Source organism: Rattus norvegicus, chromosome 11 (genome assembly GCF_021556685.1).
Source record: "Rattus norvegicus strain SHRSP/BbbUtx chromosome 11, alternate assembly SHRSP_T2T, whole genome shotgun sequence".
Lineage (NCBI taxonomy): Eukaryota > Metazoa > Chordata > Mammalia > Rodentia > Muridae > Rattus > Rattus norvegicus.
In genome coordinates, this window is record NC_141544.1 from 78,590,275 (window position 1) to 78,611,005 (window position 20,731).

A 20,731-nucleotide genomic window follows, 5' to 3' on the forward strand; every position below is an offset into this window, starting at 1 on the left:
TGCCCATCACTGGATGAACAGCTAAAGAAAACGAGGCTCTAGGGGTTAGAGAGGAGCTCAGCAGTTAAGAATACTTGCTGCTCTTGCTGACTCTTGACTGCTATGTTCTGCCTCGCCAGGATTGCCACTAAGCTGACAACCACTGCCCAAAGATCAGATTTAGACTACAACCTGCTCAGGACACCCAAGTTGCTGAGTTTATAGAAGACTGACGGGAACATTCGACAGATCTTTGAACTCAAAAATATTTAATCCTTAGATTACCAAAACAACCAAGCTGGACCCTATGGAAAGCTTGGAAGAAATAGCTTCACTATTTTAATTAGTTTTATTGTGATAAGAGTTAAAATCTACCCTTTCCCCTTATTATTCTTATATCCCCTTTTTGGTTTAAATAAAAAGGAAAGATTTTAACTCAACACAATAAAATCTTAATTCAGTATCTCCTTTTATAGATCTTTGTATAATGATACAAAATTAAGGCTATATTTGGTTACATTGTTAGATCTTTATATATTGACACAAAATTAAGGTTTTACTTGGTTACATTGGTATATTGATACAGAATTAAGGTTATATTTTAGTTAAAACATACTATTTATAAACCCCTTTTAAGGCATTTTACCTATATAATTATTAAAAATGCAACATGAATTCAGTTCATTTGAAAGCTACTATTATAAATTGTTTAGGATAACTAAGAAATGCAAATACATAGTCTGTCAAACTTGTGGTATTAATAAGTACTAGCTTAGTTAATCACAGATGTAAATAACTAGAGACAAGCAACAATTTGCTGTTCAAACATACTGAGATAGTTAGATGGTCTCCAAAAACATCAGAGATCTGTAGAATATGGCATTTAAAGTTTTTTTTTTATTAATTTAAGACCTTTTTTTTTTTGAACATTCTTTGAACATGTCAGCTCCTGGCATCACGCCCATTCTATTTCATAGAAGATGACGGACGTTGAAGAACCTCCTATGGAGTTTGCTTCAAATGTGGCAAGCAGCCACTGGGCAAGAAATTGCCCTTGCTTCAACTGCTGACAGTCTGCTGTCCAAGCAGAACACACAAAGAAAGTCAACTGCCAAACCCAGCCAAGACAAGGTAGAGAAGGCCTTCATAATTTCTGCCTCCCAGGAAAAATTGCCAGATATTCTGGGCCAGTAAGCCAAAGAAGTAGACGCTCTAACGTTAAAGACTTAGACCTTGTGTGAGTGCAGGCAGCCAGCAGTATCCATCCTTTCTATAGTTTTGGAAACTTCTTGCTCTGCACTTCCTGTTTACTCAGGTAAAATTTATCCTTCTCAGGTCTCACAGTCATAGTCTCACAGTTAAGCTTAACGTGTTTAGGATTTAAGAAAATGTTTTAAGGTCTAAAAGAATGTTATTAGGTTGATAAATGCAGGTTTTGATGGGAAGTGATTTAGACACAGTCAGTGCTTCTACTTCTGGACCATTCTCCAGCACTTGGGCCACTTGGACAGTTTGTTTCATTTAATCCTCATGATACTACTGTAAGGTAATCATGCCTCTACACGAAATATGCATGCAACTGATGGAGGTTTTACAACTGATGGTGAAAAGAAAATTATACGAATTCTAGGTTTAAAAATATAAAATTAAAAGAGTTAGCCCCAAAAGCCACAAACTCAGGGCTAAGCCCTGCCGCCAGGAATAGCAGGCCATAAAGATAAAGAAAAGGAATACAAGAACCAGCTCAGGCTATCGAGGACTGAGCCATAAACCATCCAAAGACATCCCCCCAGCTTACTCAGAGTCATACTTTAACCAGATGTCCTCCAGACCCTGATAAGCCCCTACTTGTGCTTTTCAGCCATTGTGTCCTACAGAGAGCATTCCAGGAAACCGGACAGCCCAAGCCTAACCAGAGGTGTTTCAAATACAAATGCTCCATCAGTTTTGACAAACGTTTAAAAATAATGAGGACCTGAAGACCCTACCCTTCTCCTGATTTAGTAGCTCTGTTCCAGGAACCAGGGGGCCATAAAACCTTCTGGCGTCCCCTTATCTCCTGGAGCCATAAAACAATCCTGTAACTTGTGGTGCATTCCCCTTTGACATCCCCCATCCCCTGGTGCTCACAGCCTCTGCCTTTAAATACTCTTTTTCCCAGCCTCTCGGGGCCGACACCTCTGTCTCCTGCGCGGGATATGTGTCGGCCCGGAGATCTCTGTAATAGGTCTCCGTAATAAACCTCGCCTTTGCTTATTACATCCAAAATGGTCTCTCTGTGTCTGGGGTCCGCGATTTCCCAAGACTTGAGTAAGGGTCTCTCTGCGTGGGATCTTTCAATGGATTTCAGGGCTCAGAATTTTACCCTAGAATTCTCTAGGTCTAATGTTCTCTAACACAAACTTAAAAAAAGGGTCACACCGTCCTGAGGCAGTGTTTGTATCCTATAGAGTGGTGCTGTTTTGTTACCAAATGTTGTGTTTTATAAAAAGATAAGGAGAGAGAGAACATGTTTGGTGGATGTGTAGTCAGGTGTTGGAAAAGGGGTGCCTCCTCGGGCCCATGCTAAAGCATCCCTTCTCCCTAAGGGGCCAGCCACATGACTAGAATAGAGTTTATTCAAGGCATGGGGAGGAGGGTTGAGAGGGTAGTAGAGACAGAAAGGCAAAGAGAGTAGAGGGGGAAGGAGCAAGAGGACAGAGTGAGAGCAAGAAGGAAAGAGAGAGAGGAGGGACCAAGCAGCCCCTTTTATAAAGAGTCAGGTACATCTGGCTATTGCCAGCAACTATGGGTCAGGGCCTAGACAAAATGCTAACACCAAGCCTTCTAGATCCACTTTTAGTTGATTTTAAAAGTCACTAATTTACGAGGTTTGGTGGCACACACCTTTGGTCCCAGAATACAGGATGCAGAGCCAGATGGATCTCTGAGTTCCAGGACAGCCTGGTCTACAAAAGGAGTTCTAGAGGGGTTGGAGATTTGGCTCAGTGGTTCAGTCCCCAGCTCCGAAAAAAAGAAAAGGAAAAAAAAAAAAAAAAAAAAAAGGAGTTCCAGAACAGTCAGGGCTACAAAACCCTGTCTTGAAAAAAATCAAATAAGCAAGCAAACAAACAAATAAATAAATGAATACCCCTAATTTGAGGGCTATATACGTATATATATTCTCATCCTGACTCTCACACTTTTTTTCTCAAATTATTAATTTTGGGGGTCACATGGCTGAATGGTTTATCATCAGTCTCCCTCTAGCTTTGCTGTAAGTGGAGCCTCAAAACACATCTATGGGTTAAAACTGTTCTAAACAGCTCATGCTGGTACAAGTCTGAAATTCCAGAGATCTTTAGTTTCATAGCAAGCTTTGGATCAGCCTGAGACATACAGCAAGACCCACCCTCCAGAATCGCTGTTAAATGCTCTCAGATCCGGTGGAAGTTGCCTTGGGCATCTTTCCAAGTCTCCAGGGGTTTATTGTGTTTCACAGTCTTCCTGTTCTTTGTATCTTAAATGACTAACTGTAGAAATGACTATTTCTGGGAAAAGAAACTAAAACTACACTCATCAGACTTTCCCATTTGTAACCTTCCTTTATGGAACCCAAATACCCTGAGATCAATAGGGAACAGGACTAACATAGTAAAACAAGGCACAAGCTACGTGCAGCCGGGTGCCCTCCACCTGATTTGCCTCCTCACCTCCCCTGCTCCCCACAAAAATCCCCATAAAAGCCTTGCTCCACAACCTCTAAGGAAGATGGCTTTTTAATGGATAAAAATCCCAATCCTAAAACTCTACCAACTTTTTGCAAGTAAAGCTTATTAATCCCCTATTTCCAGGAAAGGGGAGAACAAAACTTTCCTGTTTACATCTCGGGACAGAACAGAAAGTGAAAGCCGCCTAAGGCTTGAACGGCCAAGGGTGAGTCAACATCAGGCTGGGGATCTAGGGAAGAAGCAGACAGAACCAGCAGCTGAAGAAAGGCTTTTTTATCAGGGGCGAGGACACACACACACATAGCCATAGTGGGCACACAGAAAGCCAGCCTCTCCCTGAAGGCTGGAAGATTTTAGTCTTTCAAGGGTCTCCTTCCTCTAATTTAGGGTGGGTGAATTTGAAAAAGGACAGGATGGCTGCTTGACCTACAAGTGCTGTGTAACCATGTCCTGACCTCCCTGTGAACTTGAGCAGAGTCCATCAGCCTGGGCCCTGGGCCCTATTGGCAGGAGAAGAAGCCTACAATGACCCTTGTTTTAGGTTTTTGTCTCAAGTCTAGAAGGAATGGAGGAAGCAAGTCCTCTTGGAAATTCACACCTTTATTAGTGAAGGCCCCACTCCCTGTCTGTCTGCCTATCGAGAAATCTGTCTAACTCCTAGTCCCTGAAGATAACCGTTTGGCGGGTATGGCTCCCATCACAGGACTAGGTGTCTCCCTCTTTGGGGGTTCAGGTGAGGACTTATACCTTTTGCTTGGTCCGGTGTATCTGATACAGTCTTTAGCCTGGTTCCCCCATATGATTATAATATGCCCAAATGCCAATCCAATTTATCCCAATAAAGTTATAGGGCGGCACACTTCCCGCTCCCAGGGATAAGTTATCAGTCTATTGCGCATGGGTGGTATGGGGCAAATGGCGCAGTGCATGCGTCTACCCAGTATCACGGCCATCCTCCATCTTTGAAGAGGAGTCAAAAGCCGCTTGTAAACGGAGTCTCGCAGAGCAAAGCCCAATTCGAAAACCTACTCTTTTACACACTAGTGTGTAACTTAGAGCAAGACCTGATCCCAGAATCATACATACACATGCACAGGCAAACACATACCACACAAATATATTTGGATTTTTTTTTCTTCACTTGTAAAAACTAAAGCATATTTGCTAGGGGTGGTGTGATGGTTTGAATACAAAAGGACCCCATAGTCTTACATGCTCGGTCTCCAGATGGTGGAACTCTTTGCGAATGATGAAGGTCTTGTTGAAGGAGATGTGTTATTGGGGATGGGCTTGGAGGTTTCAAAAGCTCATGCCATTTTCAGGTAGCTTGCACATTGTCTGTCTGTCTGTCTGTCTGTCTGTATCTCTGCCTTATGCTTATTATTTCAGCGTGTAAGCTCTCAACTACTTCTCTAGGGCCATGCTTGCCTGCCTGGTGCCATGCTTGCTGCCGTGACAGTCATGAATTTGAAGGACTTTTAGTTCTTACTGAAGTATAAGAGCTATTAAGAAACTTGATCTGATAGAAAGTAGGTAAGTTATGGAGTCCCCATGAAGGACCCTTGGGGCTTTTTCCAGCCTTACACCCACCGCCTCAGGTCAAGATTAGGCCAAGTTCCATTCTTCATCCACAGTTCTCAGGAGGAGCAGGCACATTCTTGAAAAACCACAGCACGTACTGATAGTCACCTGACCCTCTGGTCCCAGTTTGAATACATGTCATATGCTTGCTAGCCAATAGATTCAAAGGTCAATATGCTTAGCCAATAAATTTAAACTGTAACCTTGTTGATGTAACCTGTACTCCTAAAAAGTCTAAAAACTGCTTGTTATAGCCATTCGGGGTCGCCTTCTAGTCACTCGCCATGAGGGGCTGATTCAGGATCGACCCTGATGTGCTGGAAAAATAAACCTCTTGCGTTTGCATCAAACTCAGTCCTCGTGTCTCACTTGGGGTGGTCTCCTGGTAGTTAAGACTCACTTTGAGCCTTACAAACTCACCTCTGAAACTGTAAGCAAGCCATCAATGAAATGCTTTCTTTTAGAAGTTGCCTTGGTCAGGGTCCCTCGTCACAGCAATAAAAGCAATAACTAAAACGGGTTTGGTGACACTGTGTGTGTTTAGCGTGCACAAGGCTTAGGGTTCAACCCCCAGAAGGCAACATAAGTAAATTAAATTAACACGTAACTTACTAATACATTATAGAAAAATTTTAAAATGTTTTGAGTATGTGGGGTGAGGTTGCATATGAGGTAGGTACCCGTGGAGGCTAGAGCCTTGGACCCTAGGTCTGGAACTACAGAAATTGTAAGCATATGGATGTAGGTGCTGGGAACCAGACTCTGCAAGAGCAAGTCCACATTGAATCTTCTCTCCAGCCCCCAGCCCACTCATTTTCAGTGACTAGTTTTGTGCAGTTTGAGAAATTATTAGTGTTGCTTATTTTACCTTTCATGTATATGGGTGGTTTGGATATATGCATGTCTGCCTAGCACACGCATGTCAAAGGCAAAAGGGGATTCCTGGAACTGGAGTTTCGGATGGTGATGAGCTACCGGGTAGGTGCTAGGAAGAGAACCTGGGTCCTCCAGAAGAGCAGCTAGTGCTGCTAGTCTGACTCACCTCTCCAACCCCACTGTTTTCTCCTTCTTTTTTCATCCCGTGTTTTTAAAAGTATACCCATTTGACCAACCACGTTTTATAATTTGTCATGTGGGTTTGGGGGGTTGGGATGATTGAGACAGGGTTTCTCCTCGTAGCCCTGACTGTCCTTGAATTCATTAATGTAAACAAGGGTGACCTCCAACTCTCAGAAAACTACCTGGCTCTGCCTGTGGAGTGCTAGGATTAAAGACATGTGCCAACACCACCCAGTGTCATGTGGATATCTTAACTGGGATTGAGTTAATAGGATTTCTTTCTTCTATCTCTGATTTTAACTCAGATGTCTTTAGTAATTTAAAACATTTATGAAAAGGCAGACTGTATCTGATAGAGGTCATTTTTAGCCATTGAAATGAAATTGTTCCCTTCATGTGGGAATATAAATGTTCCCTTAATATGAAATTAAACGTTCCTTTATTCTACTTTCTAGAAAATTTTAATTGGGGTTTTTGTTTTCGTCTTAAGTTACATTTCATTTTACTCTTGTGTATATATGTGCACACAAGCAGGTGCCTGCATGAAGGCTAGGGGACCACTAATAGGAGTTAAGGTTTCTTTTCTTTTACTTTGTGGTCCCAGGGACTGAACCCAAGTCATTAGGCTTGGAGGCAAGTCCTTTACCTGTTGAGCCGTCTCAGTGGCCAAGATGTTTGATATTTTTAGATGGCATTTCATGCTGGCACTTGAGCCTGCCACACAGCTAAGGGTTGCAGGCATGCAGCACCAGGCTGGTTTATGAGGTGCTGGGACTGGACCCAGGGCTCCACACAATTTAGGATAGCGCTGTGCCAAACAAGCTAGGTATCTAGCTAAGCTTACTGGGTCTTGCTGATTAATTACAAAATTCGAATTGCCTTTATTTATATTTTAATTGTGTATGGCGGGGGCACACACATCTTGGCACATGTTTTCAAAGCTAAGGACAACCTGTAGGAGTTGGTTCTCTAGTCTCCCGTGTGGGTCTCAGGAACCCAGTCTGCACTCCAGTTGATGGCACGTGCCTTACCTGCTACGCCATCCTACCGTGCTGATTTGGGCCTGTGCCTTTGGTAGCTACTTTCCTGAGGTGTTATTTGTACACCGTGAAATGTGCCCTTTATAGGTGTACAGTGCAGCAGCTCCTAGTGTATTCGACGAGCTCACTGTTGCGTGTCCTGAGACATTTGTATCATCTCCAAGGAAACTGCAAATGCACTGACATTCCCCCTCTTCCTACAACCTGTCGGCCGTACAGATAGCTTCTGCCTTTACCGCTGAATATGTTTTGGTGATTTTCTATACAAGGAATCATATGTGACTTCGTGCGCCTGGCTTCTTTTCCCTGCTGTGTTTTCAAGGTCACCCATGTGACAAAATGTATCATAAATTCATTGTTCCTGGGGTTGGGGATTTAGCTCAGTGGTAGAGCGCTTGCCTAGGAAGCGCAAGGCCCTGGGTTTGGTCCCTAGCTCCGAAAAAAAAAGAACCAAAAATAAATAAATAAATAAATAAATAAAATTCATTGTTCCTCCACCCCCAATTCAAAGTGTTCTATTGTGCCGATATCCCGCTTTCTGAATGGTGAGTCCAGCTTCTTCACACTTCCCCAGGGCTGCTGTAACAAATATGCATGGGGTGGCTCACAAATAAACATCTATTTCTCATAATTTGGAGACTGGAAGACTGGCATCAGGATCCAACAATATTGGGTTTTTGGTGAGAACACTATTTCTAGTTTTCGGCCAGCCCACTCTTGCCTTTAATATACACAGAGCAATGGGAGGGAAGGAGAGGGAAGAGAAGGGGAGAGGAGGGGAGAAGAGGGGAGAGGAGAAAAGGGAAGAGTAGGGGCAGGGAGAAAAGGGAAGGGGAGGGGAGGGAAGAAAAGGGAAAGGGAGGGGTGGGGAGAAAAGGGAAAGGGAAGGGGTGGGGAAGGGAGGGAAGGAGAGAAAAGGGAAGGGTTGGGGAAGGGAGGGGAGAAAAGGGAAGGGAAGGGGGAGGGAAGAAAGGGGAGGGGAGGAGAGGGGAGGGAAAGAGATGAGAGAAAAAGGAAGGAAGAGGGGGGAGAGGGTAGGGCAGGGCAATCCTTATATGGTGTTGATCATGTCTACCAGGTCCACTCCTCAGAGTCCATCTAAACACAGTTCTCTCCCAGTGTAGCAGGCACAGAGGTTCTTGTGCTCACAGATAGGTACTCAGGAGACCTGGAATGTTAAACACGGTTGGTTGTCTCTTTAAAGGGAGCCCTGAATGAACCTGTTTTCTACCTAAAAGGCTGAGGGCAGAGGTACTTACTATCTGTGTGACTGAAATCACACCAGATTCTCCCCGAGACCCTTAAGATGCCACACGGCTCATGGACCCGCCTAGGTCTGAGAGTACTTGGGAGCAGCATGGAGCTGCTGGGATAAAAGTATCCCTCAGTGCCCTGTGGCCCAAAGGTGGTGGCCCCAGCTCGGGATAAAAGGTTTCACTTCTTTAATATTTACCTCAACAATCAGGAAACCTTTTTTCAAATTGTGCTGTGCTTACATATGCCTAAAACAAACTGCCCAGTGTTAGATTCTTGACGTTTGAATCAATACCAGCTACTGAGTGGTTGTCAACCACTTGACACTCTGCTGGTTGTGGTGGTTGCAGAGGCCCCTCCCATCCCAAAGGCCTCTCCTTCAAGCCTCTCCTTCAGATAGACGATCACTAGAAAGTTCTTTTTAAATTTGAATTGGGAGTGAGGAACACAACATTAGCCTGAAGCATATATATATATATATTTATATATATGTATATATATATGTGTGTGTGTGTGTGTGTATATATATATATATAAATATATATATATAAATATATATATATATATATTTTTTTTTTGTGGATATGCGTTCTCATGTCTTTTGGGTATAAACATCACCGAGCCACGGGTTGGTTCTAACTTTTTGAGGAATTGCAGAACTCTTTTTCTAATAACTACATCATTTTATAGTCCAACAGTCAGTAAATAAGGGTTCCTATTCCATACCCCTGAGACACTTACCATTTCCTGTCCTTTTAAATTTTTTTCAATCAAGACTTCTTTTTTTTTCTTTTTTTTTTCCGGAGCTGGGGACCGAACCCAGGGCCTTGCGGTTGCTAGGCAAGCGCTCTACCACTGAGCTAAATCCTCAACCCCTTAAATTTTTTTAAAGATTTAGTTATTATATATAAGTACACTGTAGCTGTCTTCAGACACAGAAGAGGGCATCAGATCTCATTACACATGTTTGTGAGCCACCGTGTGGTTGCTGGGATTTGAACTCAGGACCTCTGGAAGAGCAGTCAGTGCTCTTAACCACTGAATCGTCTCTCCAGCCCCATGTCTTTATCCTTATTGTTGTTGTTGCTGCTGTTGTTGTTGTTTTTGCCTACACATCATCTGTGTACCACATGCATGCAGTACCTGCAGAGGCCAGAAGATGGCAGTGGACCCCGAAAACTGGAGTTATAGATGGTTGAGAGCTGCCTTGTGGGTACTGAGAGTTGAATCGAGGTCCTAATGGAAGAGCAGTCAGTGTTCTTAACCAACTACTAAGGCATCTCTCTAAGCCCTCCCTGTCTTTTTAATCTTAGTCATTTTCCTGAGATGTTCCGTGTTTTTCTTTGGGTTTTCTACATTCCTTTCTTTTTGAGACAGGATTTCTTTGCCCACGCTGACACTGGATTTGCTACGTAGCTGAAACTGACTTTGAACCCCTAATCCCCCTGCCTCTACTTCTACTTTTTTGTTTGTTTTGCTTTTGCTTTTGCTTTTGCTTTTGCTTTTTGAGACTTGGTTTCTCTGTGTGTCCCTGCTGTTCTGGAACTCACTCTGTAGACCAGGCTGGCCTTGAACTCACGGAGACCTGCTCTCCCATCTCCCAAGTGCACTGTCATCACCAGGCTTTCTACTTCTATTTCTAAATTGGGATTCTATGTGTCCTCAACTCGCCCATGAGTTTTAACAGTGAGGGATTTCATTTTTATGATGATGGATGTATTTCTGGGTAAGCTTTGCTTTTCATGGCTCTAGCACAAAGCAACGGGATCCAAGTAACTGGTTGATTCTGTGATCTGAAGTCAAAGATTAGCATAACATAAATTTGTGAAATTTGTATCGTCTAGCATCACACAAAGGTGCACTGGTTATCTTCTAGAAGGTCCAAGTTCAACCACCAGGCAGGCTATGCAGATCTACCTCCTACTTCTCTATAACTGACCTCTTAACTAGGTTCAAGTCCAGTTTTCTCTCTGCCTCACTGAGCACCGGTAAAGAGCATACACGTGCACATCATCACACGACGATGCACAAACACGCCCTATTCCAGGACTTTGCAAAGACGAAGGCCAAATGAAGAGGAAGGAGGCTGCTAGGAGGAATGTTTACATTCTCGTTGTGGCTCCTCCCTCACCCCTCCTCTCGTTCCCTGTCCTGGTAATCACCCACTAGATGTAGGTGTTACATTCTACCTATAAATGACATACATACCTGCTGCTCTATTCAGGTTGAGTACAGGTTTTACCCCCATCACTAGAAAGGAGAGAAAGAACAGAGGAGAAAGAGATAAAGATCCCCAAATCTAGGGCTGGAGAGATGGCTCAGTGGTTAAGAGCACTGACTGCTCTTCCAGAGGTCCTGAGTTCAATTCCCAGCAACCACATGGTGGTTCACAACCATCTGTTTTTTTGTTTTTGTTTTTGTTTTTTTGTTTTTTTGTTTTTTTTGGTTCTTTTTTTCGGAGCTGGGGACTGAACCCAGGGCCTTGTGCTTCCTAGGTAAGCGCTCTACCACTGAGCTAAATCCCCAGCCCCCACAACCATCTGTAATGGGATCTGATGTCCTCTTCTGGTGTCTGAAGACAGCCATATATATATATATATATATATATATATACTCTGAAAAGTTCCCAGAATTCCAAAGTCACACAATCTCAGAAACTATATGCAGCCAGTAAAACCACCCCTCTGATAGAACACAAGGCAAATTATAGTCAGCTACTGTGAAGCAGCCCCATATCCCCACTCCTGGGATTAAAATGAAAACATTCTTATAATAGTTCTGAGGTTTTTTTTTTTCTTAGAAACCAAAATTCCATAATTCTCACTACAGAAAATCACTGTTTTGAATTTGACTGTCTGACCTTGAGAGTCACCTCCATGTGGATGGCACTGAGATCCATCCAAACAGGAAGGGAAGGGAGCCCTACTGGGAAATTCAGAGGCTTTCTGATTATGAGGTCCTGGAAACGCTCTTTGCTTTTGATGTAGTTCGAGATAGCAGAGAGGAGGCAGCCAGCGGCTCTCTGTTCTCTAAAGAGCAGAGTCCTTAGACTATCTTGGAATGTGGGCTCAGGACCTTGTCCTGAGATCAGCAGGTTGCACAGTTGAATCTTATCTTTTTACCCAGAGCTGATCTGACTCATACAAATCAAACTCAAAAGACTTACTTTATGAAGCTGGAATTGTAATTACTTAATTTGCAGCGGGAAAGATAATTGCCATGGTTACTGGTAATTGTGAGTCAACTGACTTTTATGAGGGTCCTGGAGAATATAAGCAGACCAGGAAAAGCAATGGATGCTATAACAACATAGCATTAGCATTAATTTATGCCTCACTCTAGGGGGAGGCTTAGTTGGCTCAGCAGACCAACCAGAAAGCCATCTCCATCTCACCGAGAGCAACCACTGTCTTGGTCAACATTCGTCATACACTTCAAGGTCCTTATCTATTAAAAACAGGTAGGGATGTTATCAAGACTGTTGTGGGGCTTAAATAAAATAATTCATATGGGGCACCTGGCCTGTATTTGGCACACAATAACAGCATAAAAACTTACAGCTGTCATCATCATGTACCTATGATGGGTCATGATCTGCTCAGCTACACACTACAAATGTTTACTTATTGTCAGATTGTAAATGATGTGTGTGTGGGCAAGCACACGCAGATCAGAGACAACTTTGTGGTGTCAGTTCTCTCTTTCCTCCTGAATGTGGGTTCCAGGAATCAAACTGAGGTGCTGCTATCTATTCAGATGCTAATGCACTAGCCCCCAGGATCTGGTCGCAGTCCAGACCAGCACATTCTCAGGGACACCAAATGATGCTGTGTAAACTTTGCTCACCAATCTCCTCTAACCCGGTTAAATAAAAGTAGTCACAGCCAATTCCTGGGGAGACTAGAGGTGGGTGGAACTTTGGTTACCAGGCTGGGGTTGCAGGTAGGGACCACAAGGAGAGAGCGAGGAAATAACGTGGAGAATCAGAACCAGAAAACGGCCTGATGGAGGGAATCCAGCACAGACAGGACAACTACTGGCAAGTAACTTGAGGTGTACAGCTGAGAAATTGCCAATCTAGCACTTAAAAATAGTTAAGGGGTAATTGTTGTGGATTTGGCTGAACGCTTGTATTATGTTAACTGGGTATCCAAAATTGCAGGAGAATCTCACAGGTAAGACGCTGAGGGTCCCTGTCCCCAGTTGGTTTTGATTGGTAAATAAAGTTGTCTTCAGCCAAAGGCTGGGCAGGGAGACGAAGGCAGGATTTTAGGATATTCGGGCAAGGGGACTGAGAAAGGAGGAGAATCATCACAGTCTAAAAAGGAAAAGATCTGGACTTGAGAGCTGTAGAAAGAGAAACATACGAATCATGCAAGAGCTGGGGAAGAGCGGCACCGGGGAGGGCGTCCCCCAATTGGGTCTAGGATAGTAAAGATGGGACATGGATTTCAGTCAGTAATAACTCAGGAGTATTGGAGGGGAGATGTTAGCAACATGGAAGTTTGGGAGTAGCCCAGGCATTGAGCTGATTAAGGCTTATTTAAATATAAGGCGCTCTCTCTCTCTCTCTCTCTCTCTCTCTCTCTCTCTCTCTCTCTCTCTCTGTGTGTGTGTTTCTTTTGGGAACTCAAAACATTGGGGCTGGAATGTGCTCAACTACTGGGCTATTTGAGTAGTTTAATTGACTAATTTAATAGATGGCAGTCATCATGAGTTCAAACTCACTATTAACCATTAATTAGAGGAGGCTGGAGAGATGGCTCAGCGGTTAAGAGCACTAACTGCTCTTCCAGAGGTCCTGAGTTCAAATCCCAGCAACCACATGGTGGCTCACAGCCATCTGTAATGACATCCGATGACTTGTTCTGGTGTGTCTGAAGACAGCTACAGTGTACGTATATGTAATAAATAAAATAAGTCTTTAAAAATACATCAATTAGAGATTCTCAAATAGAAAGCATACGCTGTGACCTGAGATCAGGAGGTGGGGAGAATTTGTTTCTCAGCCAAGCCAAGATGAACTGAACCACACAGTTCTCCAGGTCACAGAGGCTTGCGACTAGGACGAAAGACATACTAAATCGGCACACATAATTCTTGGCATGAACTGGGAAACAGCTAAGTCCCTGTCTGAGTCAGGGTTTCTATTCCTGTACAAACATTATGACCAAGAAGTGAGTTGAGGAAAGGGTTCATTCAGCTTACACTTCCACATTGCTGTTCATCACCAAAGGAAGTCAGGACTGGAACTCAAGCAGGTCAGGAAGCAGGAGCTGATGCAGAGGCCATGGAGGGGTGTTTCTTATTGGCTTGCTTCCCCTGGCTTGCTCAGCTTGCTTTCTTATAGAACCCAAGACCACCAGCCCAGGGATGACACCACCCACAATGGGCTGGGTCCTCCCGCCTTGATCACTTGTTGAGAAAATGCCTTACAGCTGGGTCTCATGAAATCATTTCCACAACTGAGGCTCCTTTTTCTGTGATAACTCCAGCTTGGGTCAGGTTGACACACAAAACCAGCCAGTACAATTGGCCCTTTGTCAACTTGACATACAAACACATCATTATTAAGCCTCAACCCTTAACTTTCTTATTCATCTCAAGATCTAAATAACTTTAAGAGTCCCACAGTCTTTACATATTAAAAGTTCAATCCATTTAAAATATCCAATATCTTTTAAAATTAAAAGTCTCTTAAGCACAGACTCCACTAAAATACTGTACTTCAAGAGGAAAAAATATCAGAGCACAGTCACAATCAAAAGCAAAATCAAACTCTAATAGTGCAATCTACTGGGATCCACTCACGACCTTGTAGGCTCCTCCAAGGGCTTGGGTCACTTCTCCAGCTCTGCCCTTTGTAGCACCCACCTTGTCTTCCAGGCTCCAGCTGCCTGAACTCCACTGCTGCTGCTGCTCTTGGTGGTCATCTCATGTTACTGCCATCTCCAAAACACCTCTGTCTTCCATTGTAGCTAGGCTTTACCAACAGCCTCTCACAGGCTCTCTTCATGGTGCCAAGCCCCAAATCATTTTCATGACCCCTCCAGTCCTGGGCCATCAATTGCAACTGAAGCTGCACCTTCACCAATGGCCTTCCATGGCCTCTCACAGTGGCCAGCCTCAGCTGCTCTTCATGACCCCTTCATGCCTTCAAAACCAGTTCAGCTGGGTGACTCTTACTCATTACCAAGTCCAGCCACAGCACAAGGTACAACCTTGGCTTTCTCTGGAGCACAGCCTCTTTGTGCTCTCGGAAAAGACATCCTAAAAGATTTCACATCAGTGATGCTGGTCTCTCTCTCTTTTTTTTTTTTCTCCATCTTTATTAACTTGAGTATTTTTTATTTACATTTCGATTGTTATTCCCTTTCCTGGTTTCCGGGCCAACATCCTCCTAACACCATCCCCTCCCCTTCTATATGGGGTTCCCCTCCCCATCCTCCCCCCATTACCACCCTCCCCCCAACAATCACCTTCACTGGGGGTTCAGTCTTGGCAGGGCCAAGGGGTTCCCCTTCCACTGGTGCTCTTACTAGGATATTCATTGCTACCTATGAGGTTGGAGCCCACGGTCAGTCCATGTATAATCTTTGGGTAGTGGCTTAGTCCCTGGAAGCTCTGGTTGCTTGGCATTGTTGTTCATATGGGGTCTCGAGCCCCTTCAAGCTCTTCCAGTCCTTTCTCTGATTCCTTCAACGGGGGTCCCGTTCTCAGTTCAGTGGTTTAATGATGGCATTCGCCTCTGTATTTGCTATATTCTGGCTGTGTCTCTCAGGAGAGATCTACATCCGGTTCCTTTCAGCCTGCACTTCTTTGCTTCATCCATCTTGTCTAATTGGGTGGCTGTATATGTATGGGCCACATGTGGGGCAGGCTCTGAATGGGTGTTCCTTCTGCCTCTGTTTTAATCTTTGCCTCTCTATTCCCTGCCAAGGGTATTCTTGTTCCCCTTTTAAAGAAGAAGTGAAGCATTCGCATTTTGGTCATCCCTCTTGAGTTTCATGTGTTCTGTGCATCTAGGGCAATTCAAGCATTTGGGCTAATAGCCACTTACGAATGAGTGCATACCATGTGTGTTTTTCTGTGATTGGATTACCTCACTCAGGATGATAGTTTCCAGTTCCATCCATTTGCCTATAAATTTCATAAAGTCATTGTTTTTGATAGCTGAGTAATATTCCATTGTGTAGATGTACCACATTTTCTGTATCCATTCCTCTGTTGAAGGGCATCTGGGTTCTTTCCAGCTTCTGGCTATTATAAATAAGGCTGCTATGAACATAGTAGAGCATGTGTCTTTGTTATATGTTGGGCCATCTTTTGGGTATATGCCCAAGAGAGGTATAGCTGGGTCCTCAGGTAGTTCAATGTCCAATTTTCTGAGGAACCTCCAGACTGATTTCCAGAATGGTTGTACCAGTCTGCAATCCCACCAACAATGGAGGAGTGTTCCTCTTTCTCCACATCCTCGTCAGCATTTGCTGTCACCTGAGTTTTTGATCTTAGCCATTCTCACTGGTGTGAGGTGAAATCTCAGGGTTGTTTTGATTTGCATTTCCCTTATGACTAAAGATGTTGAACATTTCTGTAGGTGTTTCTCAGCCATTAGGCATTCCTCAGCTGTGAATTCTTTGTTTAGCTCTGAACCCCATTTTTTAATAGGGTTATTTGTCTCCCTGCGGTCTAACTTCTTGAGTTCTTTGTATATTTTAGATATAAGCCCTCTATCTGTTGTAGGATTGGTAAAGATCTTTTCCCAATCTGTTGGTTGCCGTTTTGTCCTAACAACAGTGTCCTTTGCCTTACAGAAGCTTTGCAGTTTTATGAGATCCCCTTTGTCGATTCTTGATCTTAGAGCATAAGTCATTGGTGTTTTGTTCAGGAAATTTTTTCCAGTGCCCACGTGTTCCAGATGGTTCCCTAGTTTTTCTTCTATTAGTTTGAGTGTATCTGGTTTGATGTGGAGGTCATTGATCCACTTGGACTTAAGCTTTGTACAGGGTGATAAGCATGGATCGATCTGCATTCTTCTACATGTTGACCTCCAGTTGGACCAGCACCATTTGCTGAAAATGCTATCTTTTTTCCATTTGATGGTTTTGGCTCCTTTGTCAAAAATCAAGTGCCCATAGGTGTGTGGGTTCATTTCTGGGTCTTCAATTCTGTTCCATTGGTCTATCTGTCTGTCTCTGTACCAATACCATGCAGTTTTTATCACTATTGCTCTGTAATACTGCTTGAGTTCAGGGATAGTGATTCCCCCTGAAGTCCTTTTATTGTTCAGGATAGTTTTAGCTATCCTGGGTTTTTTGTTATTCCAGATGAATTTGCAAATTGTTCTGTCTAACTCTTTGAAGAATTGGATTGGTATTTTGATGGGGATTGCATTGAATCTGTAGATCGCTTTTGGTAAAATGGCCATTTTTACTATATTAATCCTGCCAATCCATGAGCATGGGAGATCTTTCCATCTTCTGAGGTCTTCTTCAATTTCTTTCTTCAGAGTCTTGAAGTTCTTATTGTACAGATCTTTTACTTGCTTGGTTAAAGTCACACCGAGGTACTTTATATTATTTGGGTCTATTATGAAGGGTGTCGTTTCCCTAATTTCTTTCTCGGCTTGTTTCTCTTTTGTGTAGAGGAAGGCTACTGATTTATTTGAGTTAATTTTATACCCAGCCACTTTGCTGAAGTTGTTTATCAGCTTTAGTAGTTCTCTGGTGGAACTTTTGGGATCACTTAAATATACTATCATATAATCTGCAAATAGTGATATTTTGACTTCTTCTTTTCCGATCTGTATCCCCTTGACCTCCTTTTGTTGTCTGATTGCTCTGGCTAGAACTTCAAGAACTATATTGAATAAGTAGGGAGAGAGTGGGCAGCCTTGTCTAGTCCCTGATTTTAGTGGGATTGCTTCAAGTTTCTCTCCATTTAGTTTAATGTTAGCAACTGGTTTGCTGTATATGGCTTTTACTATGTTTAGGTATGGGCCTTGAATTCCTATTCTTTCCAGGACTTTTATCATGAAGGGGTGTTGAATTTTGTCAAATGCTTTCTCAGCATCTAATGAAATGATCATGTGGTTTTGTTCTTTCAGTTTGTTTATATAATGGATCACGTTGATGGTTTTCTGTATATTAAATCATCCCTGCATGCCTGGGATGAAGCCTACTTGATCATGGTGGATGATTGTTTTGATGTGCTCTTGGATTCGGTTTGCCAGAATTTTATTGAGTATTTTTGCGTCGATATTCATAAGGGAAATTGGTCTGAAGTTCTCTTTCTTTGTTGGGTCTTTGTGTGGTTTAGGTATAAGAGTAATTGTGGCTTCATAGAAGGAATTCGGTAGCGCGCCATCTGTTTCAATTTTTGGAATAGTTTGGATAGTATTGGTTTCAGGTCTTCTATGAATGTCTGATAGAATTCTGCACTGAACCCGTCTGGACCTGGGCTCTTTTTGGTTGGGAGACCTTTAATGACTGCTTCTATTTCCTTAGGAGTTATGGGGTTGTTTAACTGGTTTATCTGTTCCTGATTTAACTTCGGTACCTGGTATCTGTCTAGGAAATTGTCCATTTCTTCCAGATTTTCAAGTTTTGTTGAATATAGGCTTTTGTAGTAGGATCTGATGATTTTTTGAATTTCCTCTGATTCTGTAGTTATGTCTCCCTTTTCATTTCTGATTTTGTTAATTTGGACACACTCTCTGTGTCCTCTCGTTAATCTGGCTAAGGGTTTATCTATCTTGTTGATTTTCTCAAAGAACCAACTTTTGGTTCTGTTGATTCTTTTTTTTTTTTTTTTTTTAAATATTTATTTATTTATTTTACGTATAGCATTCTGCCTGCATATGTGACTGCAGGCCAGAAGAGGGCACCAGATCTCATTACAGATGGTTGTGAGCCACCATGTGGTTGCTGGGAATTGAACTCATGACCTCTGGAAGAGCAGTCATGCTCTTAACCGCTGAGCCATCTCTCCAGCCCCAGGTTCTGTTGATTCTTTCTATGGTCCTTTTTGTTTCTACTTGGTTGATTTCAGCTCTGAGTTTGATTATTTCCTGCCTTCTACTCCTCCTGGGTGTATTTGCTTCTTTTTGTTCTAGAGCTTTTAGGTGTGCTGTCAAGCTGCTGACATATGCTCTCTCCTGTTTCTTTCTGCAGGCACTCAGAGCTGTGAGTTTTCCTCTTAGCACAGCTTTCATTCCCTTAAGTTTGGGTATGTTGTACCTTCATTTTCATTAAATTCTAGGAAAGTCTTCTTTCTTTATTTCTTCCTTGACCAGGTTATCATCAAGTAGAGCATTGTTCAACTTCCATGTATATGTGGGTGTTCTTCCCTTATTGTCATTGAAGACCAGCTTTAGCCCGTGGTGGTCTGATAGGACGCATGGGATTATTTCTATCTTTCTGTAACTGTTGAGGCCTGTTTTATGACCAATTATATGGTCGATTTTGGAGAAAGTACCATGAGGTGGTGAGAAGAAGGTATATCCTTTTGTTTTAGGATAGAATGTCCTATAAATATCTGTTAAGTCCATTTGGTTCATGACTTCTCTTACTCTGTCTATGTCTCTGTTTAATTTTTGTTTCCATGATCTGTCCATTGATGAGAGTGGGATGTTGAAATCTCCTACTATTATTGTGTAAGGTGCAATGTGTGCTTTGAGCTTTAGTAAGGTTTCTTTTATGTATGTAGGTGCCCTTGTATTTGGAGCATAGATATTTAGGATTGAGAGTTCATCTTGGTGGATTTTTCCCTTGATGAATATGAAGTGTCCTTCCTTATCTTTTTTGATGACTTTTGATTGAAAATTGATTCTATTAGATATTAGAATGGCTACTCCAGCTTGCTTCTTCTGACCATTTGCTTGGAAAGTTGTTTTCCAGCCTTTCACTCTGAGGTACTGTTTGTCTTTGTCTCTGAGGTGTGTTTCTTGTAGGCAGCAGAATGCAGGGTCTTCATTGTGTATCCAGTTTGTTAATCTATGTCTTTTTATTGGGGAGTTGAGACCGTTGATGTTGAGAGATATTAAGGAATAGTGATTATTGCTTCCTGTTATACTCATATTTGAATGTGAGGTTATGTTTGTGTGTTTTTCTTCTCTTTGTTTTGTTGCCAAGACATTAGTTTCTTGCTTTTTCTAGGGTTTAGCTTGCCTCCTTATGTTGGGCTTTACCATTTATTATCCTTTATAGGGCTGGATTTGTAGGAAGATATTGTGTAAATTTGGTTTTGTCATGGAATATCTTGGTTTCTCCATCTATGTTAATTGAGAGTTTTGCTGGATACAGTAACCTGGGCTGGCATTTGTGTTCTCTTAGGGTCTGTATGACATCTGTCCAGGATCTTCTGGCTTTCACAGTCTCTGGCAAGAAGTCTGGTGTGATTCTGATAGGTCTGCCTTTATATGTTACTTGACTTTTTCCCTTACTGCTTTTAATATTCTTTCTTTGTTTTGTGCATTTGGTGTTTTGACTATTATGTGACAGGAGGAGTTTCTTTTCTGGTCCAATCTATTTGGAGTTCTGTAGGCTTCTTGTATGTTTATGGGCATCTCTTTCTTTAGGTTAGGGAAGTTTTCTTCTATGATTTTGTTGAAGATATTTACTGGCCTTTGAGCTGGGAGTCTTCACTCTCTTCTATACCTATTATCCTTAGGTTTGATCTTCGTATTGAGTCCTAGATTTCCTGTATGTTTTGGACCAGTAGCTTTTTCCGTTTTACATTATCTTTGACCATTGTGTCGATGATTTCTATGGAATCTTTTGCTCCTGAGATTCTCTCTTCTATCTCTTATATTCTGTTGGTGAAGCTCGTATCTACAGCTCCTTGTCTCTTCTTTTGGTTTTCTATATCCAGGGTTGTTTCCCTTTGTGCTTTCTTTATTGCTTCTATTTCCATTTTTAATTCCTTCACCTGTTTGATTGTCTTTTCCTGGAATTCTTTCAGGGATTTTTGTGATTCTTCTCTATAGGCTTCTACTTGTTTATTTATGTTTTCCTCCATTTCTGTAAGGGAGTTCTTCTCTAAGAAGAAGTCCTCCAGCATCATGATCAAATGTAATTTTAAATCTAGATCTCACTTTTCTGGCGTGTT